Source organism: Hordeum vulgare, chromosome 3H, assembly GCF_904849725.1.
Source record: "Hordeum vulgare subsp. vulgare chromosome 3H, MorexV3_pseudomolecules_assembly, whole genome shotgun sequence".
Taxonomy (NCBI): Eukaryota; Viridiplantae; Streptophyta; class Magnoliopsida; order Poales; family Poaceae; genus Hordeum; species Hordeum vulgare.
The window spans coordinates 608921575-608933931 of NC_058520.1; positions in this window are offsets into that span (position 1 = coordinate 608921575).

Consider the following 12357-nt stretch of genomic DNA (forward strand, 5'->3'; position numbering starts at 1 on the left):
AGTTCTAAATTGGGATTAAGATTTTCAAGAAATTTGTCCCAATCATGGCACCAAGGATTAGTAGAAATGCAATAATTATCATTTGCAATTCGTGTTAAATTATGTCACCTTGCAAATCAAAGGAAGGATATAGAGAATGAGATAGTAAAATGCATATTTATTAGGAAGATGACAATTGGCTTGCCAAGTAGAAGAATTATCAAAAATATTATCTTGACATATTTCCATTACAAGAGAATTATGATTCCTAAAAATATTCCAAGCCATCGTAGAAACCATGGAATTATTCGTGGCATATATATCTCTTAAGACTAAGCCACTTTCATGCATAGCTCCGCAAATACCATCTCAAGCTCTAAAGCAAATAGGTTTGGAAATATTGCGGATCTATAATACATAGGAAGAGAAGTAAAAACGGATTTGAGAAGAATAAGCCTTCCAGCATGAGATAATCTATTAGCCTTATAGCAATTAACTTTAGCTTTAAATTTATCAATAATAAGATTATTGGCCGGAGATGGGTTTTTACTAGGTAAATGAGCGGATGCCCAAGATGAGTAGTATTACAATCCATACTAGGAGCATGCAAAATATTATTAATTTGGTTACTCAAGTTAGCATAATTATTCTTGCTAAAAGGTATAGAAGATTTAGCACAATTAGGAGTTTGATAAAAACCAACACAAAATGATTAATTATAGAAGCAATAATATTAGCATCATTATTATCTTCCGCGCCCCAAACAATCACGTCACTGACGAACATGATAGAGTAGATAGGCGGATCACCTTGACCAAGCTAGACAAAACTAAAATGATCATCATTTAAAGTGTGTTGCATGAAAAGAGATAATTCATTGATGACTAGAATAAAAGGATATTATGACAGGGGACAACCTTGTCAACTGCCTAGGGAAATTAATGTTAGAGGAAAAGGTGGCTGACGAAATACATTCCGTGATTAAATCTATGAATTAACCATGTAGACCTGTACGTTAAAACACTCTTTTGATAAATACCACTAAAGTGTGTCCAAACCTTTGGCCAAATCAATTGGAAACATAAAAGTTCTATGTTTCCAAGATTTAAGAAGAAAGGAGTGATTAATTTACCGAGCGATAAAAACACTTAATAACCCTCCTGCCTTGAAAAAAAGCTTGTTGGTATTCATGGATATAATTAGGAAGAAGATCCTTGAGTCTAATAGCCAATGCTTTATTGATTATTTTATAAAGGACATTACAAAGACTAATGGGCCTAAAGTCTTGAGGGATTTTGGCATTTTCTTTATTCATAATTAAAGTGATGCAGATTTTAGTAAGTTGATGATGAAGCTTACCCCGTATGTTGAAATATTGGACCTATTTGGTTATGTTTTCTCCAATCCACTGCCAAGCTGATAGATCAAAATCCACATTCAGGTCATCTAGTCTAGGAGATGCATTCCTCTTCATTCCTTTACTGCAAAACTTCATCTTTATGTGGATAAGTATGACAATCCATCATGTTCTCATTATTTTCGTTCAAAGGAGGGAAATTATTCAAATTGGGATTGCTAGTTAAGAATAAATTAGTGAACTAATACATAAAGTAACTAGCAGTATCATACATGCTTTGTTAAATTTTATTTTTATTGTCAATAATAAGATTACTTCTATTCATCCCTTTTCATTTGACAACAAAATTATGAAAATAATTGTTTCCATGTTTCTTTCTGTCACTTGGTCATATTGATCCACCAAGCTAGCTTCTTCATTCGGAACCTACAAATGAATAGGTTGAGTTTAAAAGGATTCAAGATATTTATGGATTATTTGTAGTTGCTACTTCAATGGGTATTTTGCCTTTACTCCATCTCCCGAGTGATCTTGCAACAAGAGAATTTCCAACATGGAAAGACTTTTGTAGTAGTTTTACTACCGTTATTTTTCACCATGTCATGATAATCATCTTCCAGGTGCCACAAATTTTGAAATTTAAAAGAACCCTCAGACTTAACAATGCTCGGTTTAGAAATAGTTAAAATTGGAGCATGATCACGGTTAGGAATCGGCAAATTATTAACGAAACTGTTAGGAAATATGTTCCTGATTTACATATGGATATCACCAAACCGACACATATTGACGTTACAATGGATTCCATGGAAATTGCCCACTCTGCTATCCTCAAAGCTTAAATGCTTTCATTTCAGAGATAGACTTGTCTTAAGCTATTGATGAAAAATAAGTCTAATTTAACGCGGTCCATAATCGGTGCATGGTCATTCTACAAAATTAGCTTACAGGCGTGTTTCCTCTGGTTCTTTTTTGACATTAATGGACAACAAATTCAGACACATCCGACAAGATTATCCTTTTATCAACATACCATTTTGACCTTTCATAACTGAACTCTCACACTTTTCCTTCAAGATGCTTTTAGCTCTAATAAGTTACGTTTTATTCAATCAGATCCCTCTTATCCCTTTAGCCATCTTCGAATATTTATAGATGATCATATGGCATGTGGACCAGCCTCTAATAATGGTGGTCAAGTAATTGCATAGATAATTAACACATCCCATAGTTTATGCCGTCAAACTATAATTGGAACAAATATGTTACAATATTTAGTGAAAATATGCAATCGTAATTGTTTTTCATGCTCCTAGAATGAAATTTTTAAACATCAGGAACATTGAATGTAATCAGTTCTTGAATTTCAATGAACTCTTTCATTCACCAAAAAACACGTGTATTAAGGCAATAAGTATATCAAATAAATTATAGCTTCACGCAACTAAATCACTAAGGAACAACTACGCATTGCAATGTGACAACTAATATTCTGAGACTAATAAGTAGATGTATAGGCGTCCACTAAGCATTTTATTTAAGTGTCTGAAGTCTGAAGTGATATAGAGGTACTATATCTGTCTCCCATGCATGTTGTTTATCTACTACCTAAAAGACAAATAAGTGCAAGGGTGAGTGCACAAAACTCAGGAATTACACTGGAAACATAAGAACAATGGACAACTAGAGGTGGTAACTCCATGTTTTCAGTTTAACAGTATGTTAAACACCTTTAAGTATCCAGTACATCTAGCAAGCATTGCAGAATATGTACCCTTTACTTTCTCACCGATCACATAGGAATTGTCAATCATGTAAATTACTCATCATTCAAGCTCAAGCACACTAGAATATTTACATCATAACTTATTCACTGAGATAACCAAAATAAATCAAGACTTAGGAATCACTAAATAAGTGTTAAGCAAGGTGCCTCAAAGAATGGTAACTTCAAGGGAAGAAGGGAACCACAATTTGTAACCATGTAATAAAGAGGACACCTACGTGATTGTCTATACATTAGAGCATCAATCTTCACATAAAACTTCCAGAATATGTAGATTAAATCACGCTAAAAATATTGCACCAAGATAGCACATAAATAGTTAACTAAATCCGAATATGTCTCCTTGGTGGCTATCACTGTTCTCACGTGCGGGTTTATATGAATTGAAAATGCCAAATAATTTGCAGTTTTGCACTGAGCGTTATATTACAGAGCTATAGCTAAATTCATGTTGCCTTTCATATATGAATTATTCTGGCAGCAAGCAAATAAATTCAACAGTTTATTTTGATAAACGAATTCATAATTTGTGTACGCAACTAGGTAGAGCGCTCACTAGCTAGCACGACATCAAATATAAATATCAACACCTCTCTTTTTTTACCAAAACAAAACTTATAATCGTGAATAAGAATTTTTTGTAAATCAAACAATACATCACGGATTGCTCCCAGTAGCTAAATCCTTGGTTACCGATTGGCTGAAGAAAATCATCACTCACTAATGCTTTGTTCTAGGATAAGCCATCTAATTGCCTCGTTTTTACTTGCCTCATGAGAGTAGTTAAAGCATATGTATTAATGCAGCCATGTTTTCTTCCTCAAGTACAACAGATAGCCAGTGTACACAAGAAGTACCACTACATGTCAACTACCCATATACTAGTACTAATAGCAAGAAGCTAGCTAACTAGCGTTCATATTTATTAAAATGCTTTGACACTTGAACATATGTTTTATTTATGATGCCACTACAGAGAGCCACGACGAGAAGACTAGATTAATTCTCATGTTAATAATATGAAGATTCACACAATTTAAAATCTATGGCATGATCATATCATGCATAGAACCAAGCAGCGACACTACAAGAATGTCGACCATTCAATTTGAGAACATATAGTCTATAATCTACAAGAAACAAGGGATAGCTCGAGTAAACAAAATGCAACCAGTATTAATGTATAGACCAACAAGGTTGCTCACAAATATTGATAAATATGAGGCTAATTTTTGAGTAAGAAGTAACTTTTTTTTGAAGAACTCGTAAGAAGTAACTAGAGCTACGGAGGAGCGCTCGCGGGGCTAGAAGGCCCAGGTTGGTTCTCATCCAATAGCCCGTCTAGATTGTCGGGTTCCCTCCTCGGCCCTGGCAGGTGAGGGTCGAGGAACCACGGGTATGACATCAGGAACAACCATCACCAGCAGAGATGCATTTGATCCTGGAGCAGCATGCACGTCCTCACTTGCCTTGTCTTCATTTCCGTCCGCAGGAGACAAATTACCATCTGTAACAGGAATATTATTAGCTTCAAACTCATCTATCTAAACACTTGTGATAGGCACATCTAGAAGACCACTTTGCACATCCATACCTGCGGTTGCTGATGTACCAATTTCCAGCCTTCTTTCTTGTAGTTGGGCACTTGTGACATTCACATGATATTGCAACTCCGTTGCTCCCACAGTACCCTCGTCATTGTATCTTGTTGCAGGTTGGTTAGATAAAGTGCTGACAATAGAAGATCCACATTCGTCCTTAGCAATGGGCTGTCGAAACCAATTCAACTTGCCCAGATAGTGTTCCTCTGGGAACGACTTTGCCTGGCTTTTCACCTTCGAGTGCAGCTCCTCGAGTGTCTCCATGTTATCAGACTGGCTGAGCCGAGGTGTACCTTGTCCTTGGACTTGCTCCTCTTGTCGCATTGTAGCTGAAAATGAAATAGGTGGATCAGCAACTTATAGAACATTTATCCATCCATAGGAATTAGGAACAAAACAACTGTCACGGGAATATTATATACTATATCACTAAACTCCCTAGAATTGGAAGCCTCTCATTCAATTTAGGTCATCAATTTGGAATTGGGTCACCCATTTTGACCGGGTCAACAATCTCTCACTTAATTCACTATACTAGCTTATTTCCCTGAGAAATTAAATATTGTATTTATTTCATCATTTTAACTGGGTCAACAATTCTCTAAATCAATAGATCGCAATGGGCCTATAAAAACTTATCAATCCTAGGCACTCTCTTATCACTTAGAAAAATAAATAACATCAACATGTTATATTGTAGTATCAATATAGTACATCCAACCACCGATGTAGACATTTTTCCCACATAAGTATGAGTTGATTAACAGATCAAAAAATCACACCATGAAAGCCCACTGGATATCGCATTACATGAATAAAAAACACCATCATCTTCTCCACCAACCTAACTTAACACTCACTCTATTCTAAAATCCAAGGTGTACTAGTTTATTGAAAATTCAATTTTTTTAACTTTGACCAAGTTTGGAAGCAAAGATATTGACACTAGCAATACTAAATAGTAAAATACGAAAATTTATTTCATGATGAATCTAAGAATCCGAGTTGATGTTATATTTACTGATATATGTGGTCAAATTCAAAGAGCTTTCACTCTTCAGAAAACTAATACACCGTATATTTTAAGATAGATTGAGTATAAAAATTCAAAAACATCAACAGCGCAGCAAAGCAAGCCCAATCTTTCTAGTAGCTTCCAATTCTGAGAGAGTATTATCTACAAAGCACGGGACCACCGTACGTGCATGCATGCACATATGTTTTTGTGGGCCCATTGATATCATCTATAATATCTGCAATTCTCTAGTCATTGAGTTTCGTTCAAATAAAAAAATGTGTTTATTTTCAGCAAAATCTTAAAACATGACCAATGTTTAATGTATTTTTAAAAATTAACTTTTTGACAACTAAATCACCAGGCTTCAAACTTTTTCATCACAACTCGTTAATTCCATGCGAAAAATCAATTATATTTTATTCTGTTTCGCATAAAAAATCCTGTTGTTCACTATGGCTCGCCATGTTCCAGCGTATCATAATGTTACCAAAGTTTTCATTGTGTATTAGTGTGCCTCAAATTGTTTCGGTATTTAAAAGTCAGTTTCATTCAGGGGCATCGTGTTCCAGAGTGTACCATCGTGTCTCACCATGTTTCACACAATTTAAATTTTAAAACTTTTAAAAATATAATCAGAAGTGGTCTCATTTCGAAGTCCTCTTCATCATAAAATGGACTTACGGTTGCCAAGATAAAAAAGGCTTGGGAATAAAAAAATAAGGGATGGTGGTTGGTGGAGCATAGCTAGAACAGTTGCGAGAGAAAACTGTGACAACTATAAGCAGTAGTCACTAATGCATGCGAATCTCCAAGAAAATCAATGGCTGCTACGCACATGCACGGGATATACCGTGCATGGTAGACATGCCTTTCTCTTCCAATTATTCGATCTAGAACACCACCACTTTGCACGCTCATACCTGCAACTGCTGATGTACTTCCAATTTCAGGCCTCCTAATAAAGACATTAAGATCTAGATAAAAATTCCTGTATTGTCCAATTATGTCTGTGTAGACATGAAGGGGAAGGGAGCTCAGTCAATTTGTAACTTTTTAATGCCAATTGGTTCAGGCTCTCAGTCATTTTAATGCCAATTGGTTCAATCTACACATTATTTTGATGTGTGCCTTAAAAACAATAGAACTACAAAGTATGGCAATAAAAAATCAGAAAAAAAAGTTGACTGTCAAATTATTGGTTTGTAGGCATGAAGAGGAAGAGTTTCTTTGAGAACAATTTCTAGCCAATTGAAACTAGTAACCAATTCTGAAGAAATTATCCATTCATGATGATCATTCATATTAATAGATATGCAAAATTATTCATATTGCAGAACTATATTTTGAGTATTTAGACCTCACGATATTTACAATGCTATATGCCTATATAATTATCTCTTCGATGGTTGTAATCGACACTTTTAGTTCAAGCCCTGCCCCCCCTATCGCCATTTTCTGGCTCCGTCCCTGCGTGCATGCTAGGCATGCCTTTCTCTTCCAATTATTCAATCTAGCTAGAAGCCTAGAACACCACCACTTTGCACGTTCATACCTGCAACTGCTGATGTACTTCCAATTTCAGGCCTCCTTGCTTCTGGCTGCGCACTTTGTACGGCAGATCCACATCCACCATGGTCTGCTTGCTCCTTGACAAGCTTCGACCGAAACCAGTACAACTTGCCCAGAAGGCTCCGGTACGGCTTGACTTCCTCATTAACCTGCGAGATCAGCTCCTCGACTCTCTGCTTCATGTCCTTCTCATCTCCTGCCAGTGTAGACGAAAAAGAAATGCTATAACGAACCGTATAGGAGAACTTCTCTTGAGTCTTGGTAGAAGAAGCACGCTTACCTCTTCTCCGACTGTGTGTAGATCCATCGTCTGCTTGTTCTAGCTCTTGCTCCTGTCCCGGACCGGCGATGGCGCTGCCCAGGATGTCCATCGGCACCTTGGCGGGATTGGCGTTACAGGGAGGCGGTCCATTATTTCTCTTCTTCCTCCCCCGTCTTGCCCCCGTGCCCGCGCCGCCCAGGTCGTCGGAGGAGACATTGCGCTTGCGCCTCCTCTCCCGCGCCACCTCCATCTCCAGGTCATCTTCGGCTGGCAGGTTGAGGTCGGGGTAGATCTTGTCGTCGACGAGCTGCTGGACGGAGCGACGCTCGTACCTGCCCAGGTCAGCGGGGCCCCAGCCCCGGGCGAGCGCGCGGGTGCAGCTCTGGAGTCTGGCGCGGGCGAAGAGGCCGACGAGACGACGGAGGATACGTCCACGGCGGCTTGGCGGAGGGTGGCGAGGAACCCCGTGGGAGAGAAGTTGACGACAAGAGGAGCAGGGTGGCTGTTGGCGGCGACGTCGGTGTCGGGAGGATGGGCGAGGGCGCAGGCGCAAGTGAGCTCGCTGCAGAGTTGCTCGACGAGCTTCTCCTCCTCGGCGGCGGCTAGGGTTTTGGGCTCCATCGCACGCACGCAGCTGGGTTTTTGGATCGAACGCGGAAGGGAAGGAATGAATGGCTGTGGCTGGAATCGAGTGAATGGTTGGAAATGTATAGGGGGAGGAGGAGTGGAGGGCGCTCACAGGTCATCAACGTCAATTCGGCGGCGGCTAGGGTTCAGCGATTCCCAGCGCCGGAGGTTCGAGCGGGACTGAAGGGGAAAGAAGTAAATTCGGCAGAAATGGAAGGAAGTTAATTCTCCGCGCGTATGAAGTAGGATTTCTTCCCCGCGCGAGAATGGAACGTCAACGTCTGCATCAACGTCAACGCTAGCTATCGACACTATTTTAGCCCAGATCACAAAGAGGACATTTTAAACCCGTTCGTGCTATAAGAAGTCAGATAATATTTTACATATAAATTATAAAAGGACGTATTTTTGAGATATCGGTGAGTATTATTTTTTAAATGTTCGTGTACTTCCAAAAGGTATCCAAAAAAATGTGTTTATGTATTTCAAACCTTTTTTCGTGTTTAATACTTCCTCCGTCCCAAAATTCTTGTCTTAGATTTCTCTAATTATGGATGTATCTAGTTACGTTTTAGTGTTAGATACATACGTATCTAGATAAATCTTATACAAGAATTTTGGGACGAAGGTAGTATAATCCATGTAATTAAAAAAAGCATTTGCACATTTCAAAAAGGTGTGCAGACCCTGCGGGTTCGAGAACTATGTAGATATGACCCGAGAGACTCCTCGGTCAATATCCAATAGCGGGACCTGGATGCCCATATTGGATCCTACATATTCTACGAAGATCTTATCGTTTGAACCTCAGTGCCAAGGATTCGTATAATCCCGTATGTCATTCCCTTTGTCCTTCGGTATGTTACTTGCCCGAGATTCGATCGTCAGTATCCGCATACCTATTTCAATCTCGTTTACCGGCAAGTCTCTTTACTCGTTCCGTAATACAAGATCCCGCAACTTACACTAAGTTACATTGCTTGCAAGGCTTGTGTGTGATGTTGTATTACCGAGTGGGCCCCGAGATACCTCTCCGTCACACGGAGTGACAAATCCCAGTCTTGATCCATACTAACTCAACTAACACCTTCGGAGATACCTGTAGAGCATCTTTATAGTCACCCAGTTACGTTGCGACGTTTGATACACACAAAGCATTCCTCCGGTGTCAGTGAGTTATATGATCTCATGGTCATAGGAATAAATACTTGACACGCAGAAAACAGTAGCAACAAAATGACACGATCAACATGCTACGTCTATTAGTTTGGGTCTAGTCCATCACGTGATTCTCCCAATGACGTGATCCAGTTATCAAGCAACAACACCTTGTTCATAATCAGAAGACACTGACTATCATTGATCAACTCGCTAGCCAACTAGAGGCATGCCAGGGACGGTGTTTTGTCTATGTATCCACACATGTAAATGAGTCTTCATTCAATACAATTATAGCATGGATAATAAACTATTATCTTGATACAGGAATTATAGTAACAACCATATTTATTATTGCCTCTAGGGCATAATTCCAACAGTCTCCCACTTGCACTAGAGTCAATAATCCTGCCCTCACATCACCATGTGAATTACCTTGTAATAAATCTAACACCCATACAGTTCTGGTGTCGATCATGTTTTGGCCGTGGAAGAGGTTTACTCAGCGGGTCTGCTACATTCAGATCCGTGTGCACTTTGCATATATTTACGTCCTGTTCCTCGACGTAGTCGCCGATGAGGTTGAAGCGTCGTTTGATGTGTCTGGTCTTCTTGTGAAACCGTGGTTCCTTTGCTAAGGCAATGGCACCCGTGTTGTCACAGAACAAGGTTATTGGATCCAGTGCACTTGGCACCACTCCAAGATCCGTCATGAACTGCTTCATTCAGACACCCTCCTTAGCCGCCTCCGAGGCAGCCATGTACTCCGCTTCACATGTAGAATCTGCTACGACGCTTTGCGTGGAACTGCACCAGCTTACTGCACCCCCATTAAGAATAAATACGTATCCGGTTTGCGACTTAGAGTCGTCCGGATCTGTGTCAAAGCTTGCATCGACGTAACCTTTTACGGCGAGCTCTTCGTCACCTCCATATACGAGAAACATCTCCTTAGTCCTTTTCAGGTACTTCAGGATATTCTTGACCGCTGTCCAGTGATCCACTCCTGGATTACTCTGGAACCAACCTGCCATACTTATGGCCAGGCTAACATCCGGTCTAGTGCACAACATCGCATACATGATAGAACCTATGGCTGAAGCATAGGGGACGGAGCGCATATGCTCTCTATCTTCATCAGTTGCTGGGCACTGAGTCTTACTCAATCTCGTACCTTGTAACACTGGCAAGAACCCTTTCTTGGACTGTTCCATTTTGAACCTCTTCAAAACTTTATCAAGGTACGTGCTTTGTGAAAGTCCTATCAGGCGTTTTGATCTATCCCTATAGATCTTAATGCCTAGAATGTAAGCAGCTTCTCCTAGGTCCTTCATAGAGAAACTTTTATTCAAGTAACCTTTTATGCTCTCCAAAAGCTCTACGTTGTTTCCAATCAGTAATATGTCATCCACATATAATATTAGAAACGCCACAGAGCTCCCACTCACTTTCTTGTAAATACAAGATTCTCCAACCACTTGTATAAACCCAAATGCCTTGATCACCTCATCAAAGCGTTTGTTCCAACTCCGAGATGCTTGCACCAGTCCATAAATGGATCGCTGGAGCTTGCACACCTTGTTAGCATTCTTAGGATCGACAAAACCTTCGGGTTGCATCATATACAACTCTTCCTTAAGGAAACCGTTTAGGAACGCCGTTTTGACATCCATCTGCCAGATTTCATAATCAAAAAATGCAGCTATTGCTAACATGATTCTGACGGACTTAAGCATCGCCACGGGTGAGAAAATCTCATCGTAGTCAACTCCTGGAACTTGTGAAAAACCCTTTGCCACAAGTCGAGCTTTATAAACGGTCACATTACCGTCAGCGTCCGTCTTCCTTTTAAAGATCCATTTATTCTGAATAGCCTTGCGGCCCTCAGGTAGTATCTCCAAAGTCCACACTTTGTTCTCATACATGGATCCTATCTCGGATTTCATGGCTTCTAGCCATTTGTTGGAATCTGGGCCCACCATTGCTTCTTCATAACTTGCAGGTTCATTGTTGTCTAACAACATGATTGATAAGATGGGATTACCGTACCACTCTGGAGCAGCACGTGATCTCGTCGACCTGCGTGGTTCAACAGAAACTTGAACTGGAGTTTCATGATCATCATCATTAACTTCCTCCTCAACCGGCGTCGCAATGACAGAGGCTTCCCCTTGCCCTGCGCCACCATCCAGAGGGATGAGAGGTTCGACAACCTCATCAAGTTCTATCTTCCTCCCACTCAATTCTCTCGAGAGAAACTCTTTCTCGAGAAAAGCTCCGTTCTTAGCAACAAACACTTTGCCCTCGGATTTGAGATAGAAGGTGTACCCAACTGTCTCTTTCGGGTAACCTATGAAGACGCATTTTTCCGCTTTGGGTTCCAGCTTTTCAGGCTGAAGCTTTTTGACATAAGCATCACATCCCCAAACTTTAAGAAACGACAACTTTGGCCTCTTGCCATACCACAGTTCGTATGGTGTCGTCTCAACGGATTTTGATGGTGCCCTATTTAAAGTGAATGCAGCTGTTTCTAATGCATAACCCCAAAATGATGACGGCAAATCAGTAAGAGACATCATAGATCGCACCATCTCTAACAAAGTACGATTACGACGTTTGGACACACCATTACGCTGTGGTGTTCCAGGCGGTGTTAACTGTGAAACAAGTCCACATTGTCTTAAGTGAGCACCAAACTCGAAACTCAGATATTCACCCCCACGATCAGAACGTAGGAATTTGATCTTCTTGTTACGATGATTTTCCACAGCACTCTGAAATTGCTTGAACTTTTCAAATGTTTCAGACTTGTGCTTCATCAAGTAGACATAACCATATCTACTTAAATCGTCAGTGAAGGTGAGAAAATAACGATATCCGCCGCGTGCCTCCACGCTCATTGGACCACACACATCGGTATGTATGATTTCCAATAAGTCACTTGCACGCTCCATTGTTCCGGAGAACGGAGTCTTAGTCATCTTGCCCATGAGGCATGGT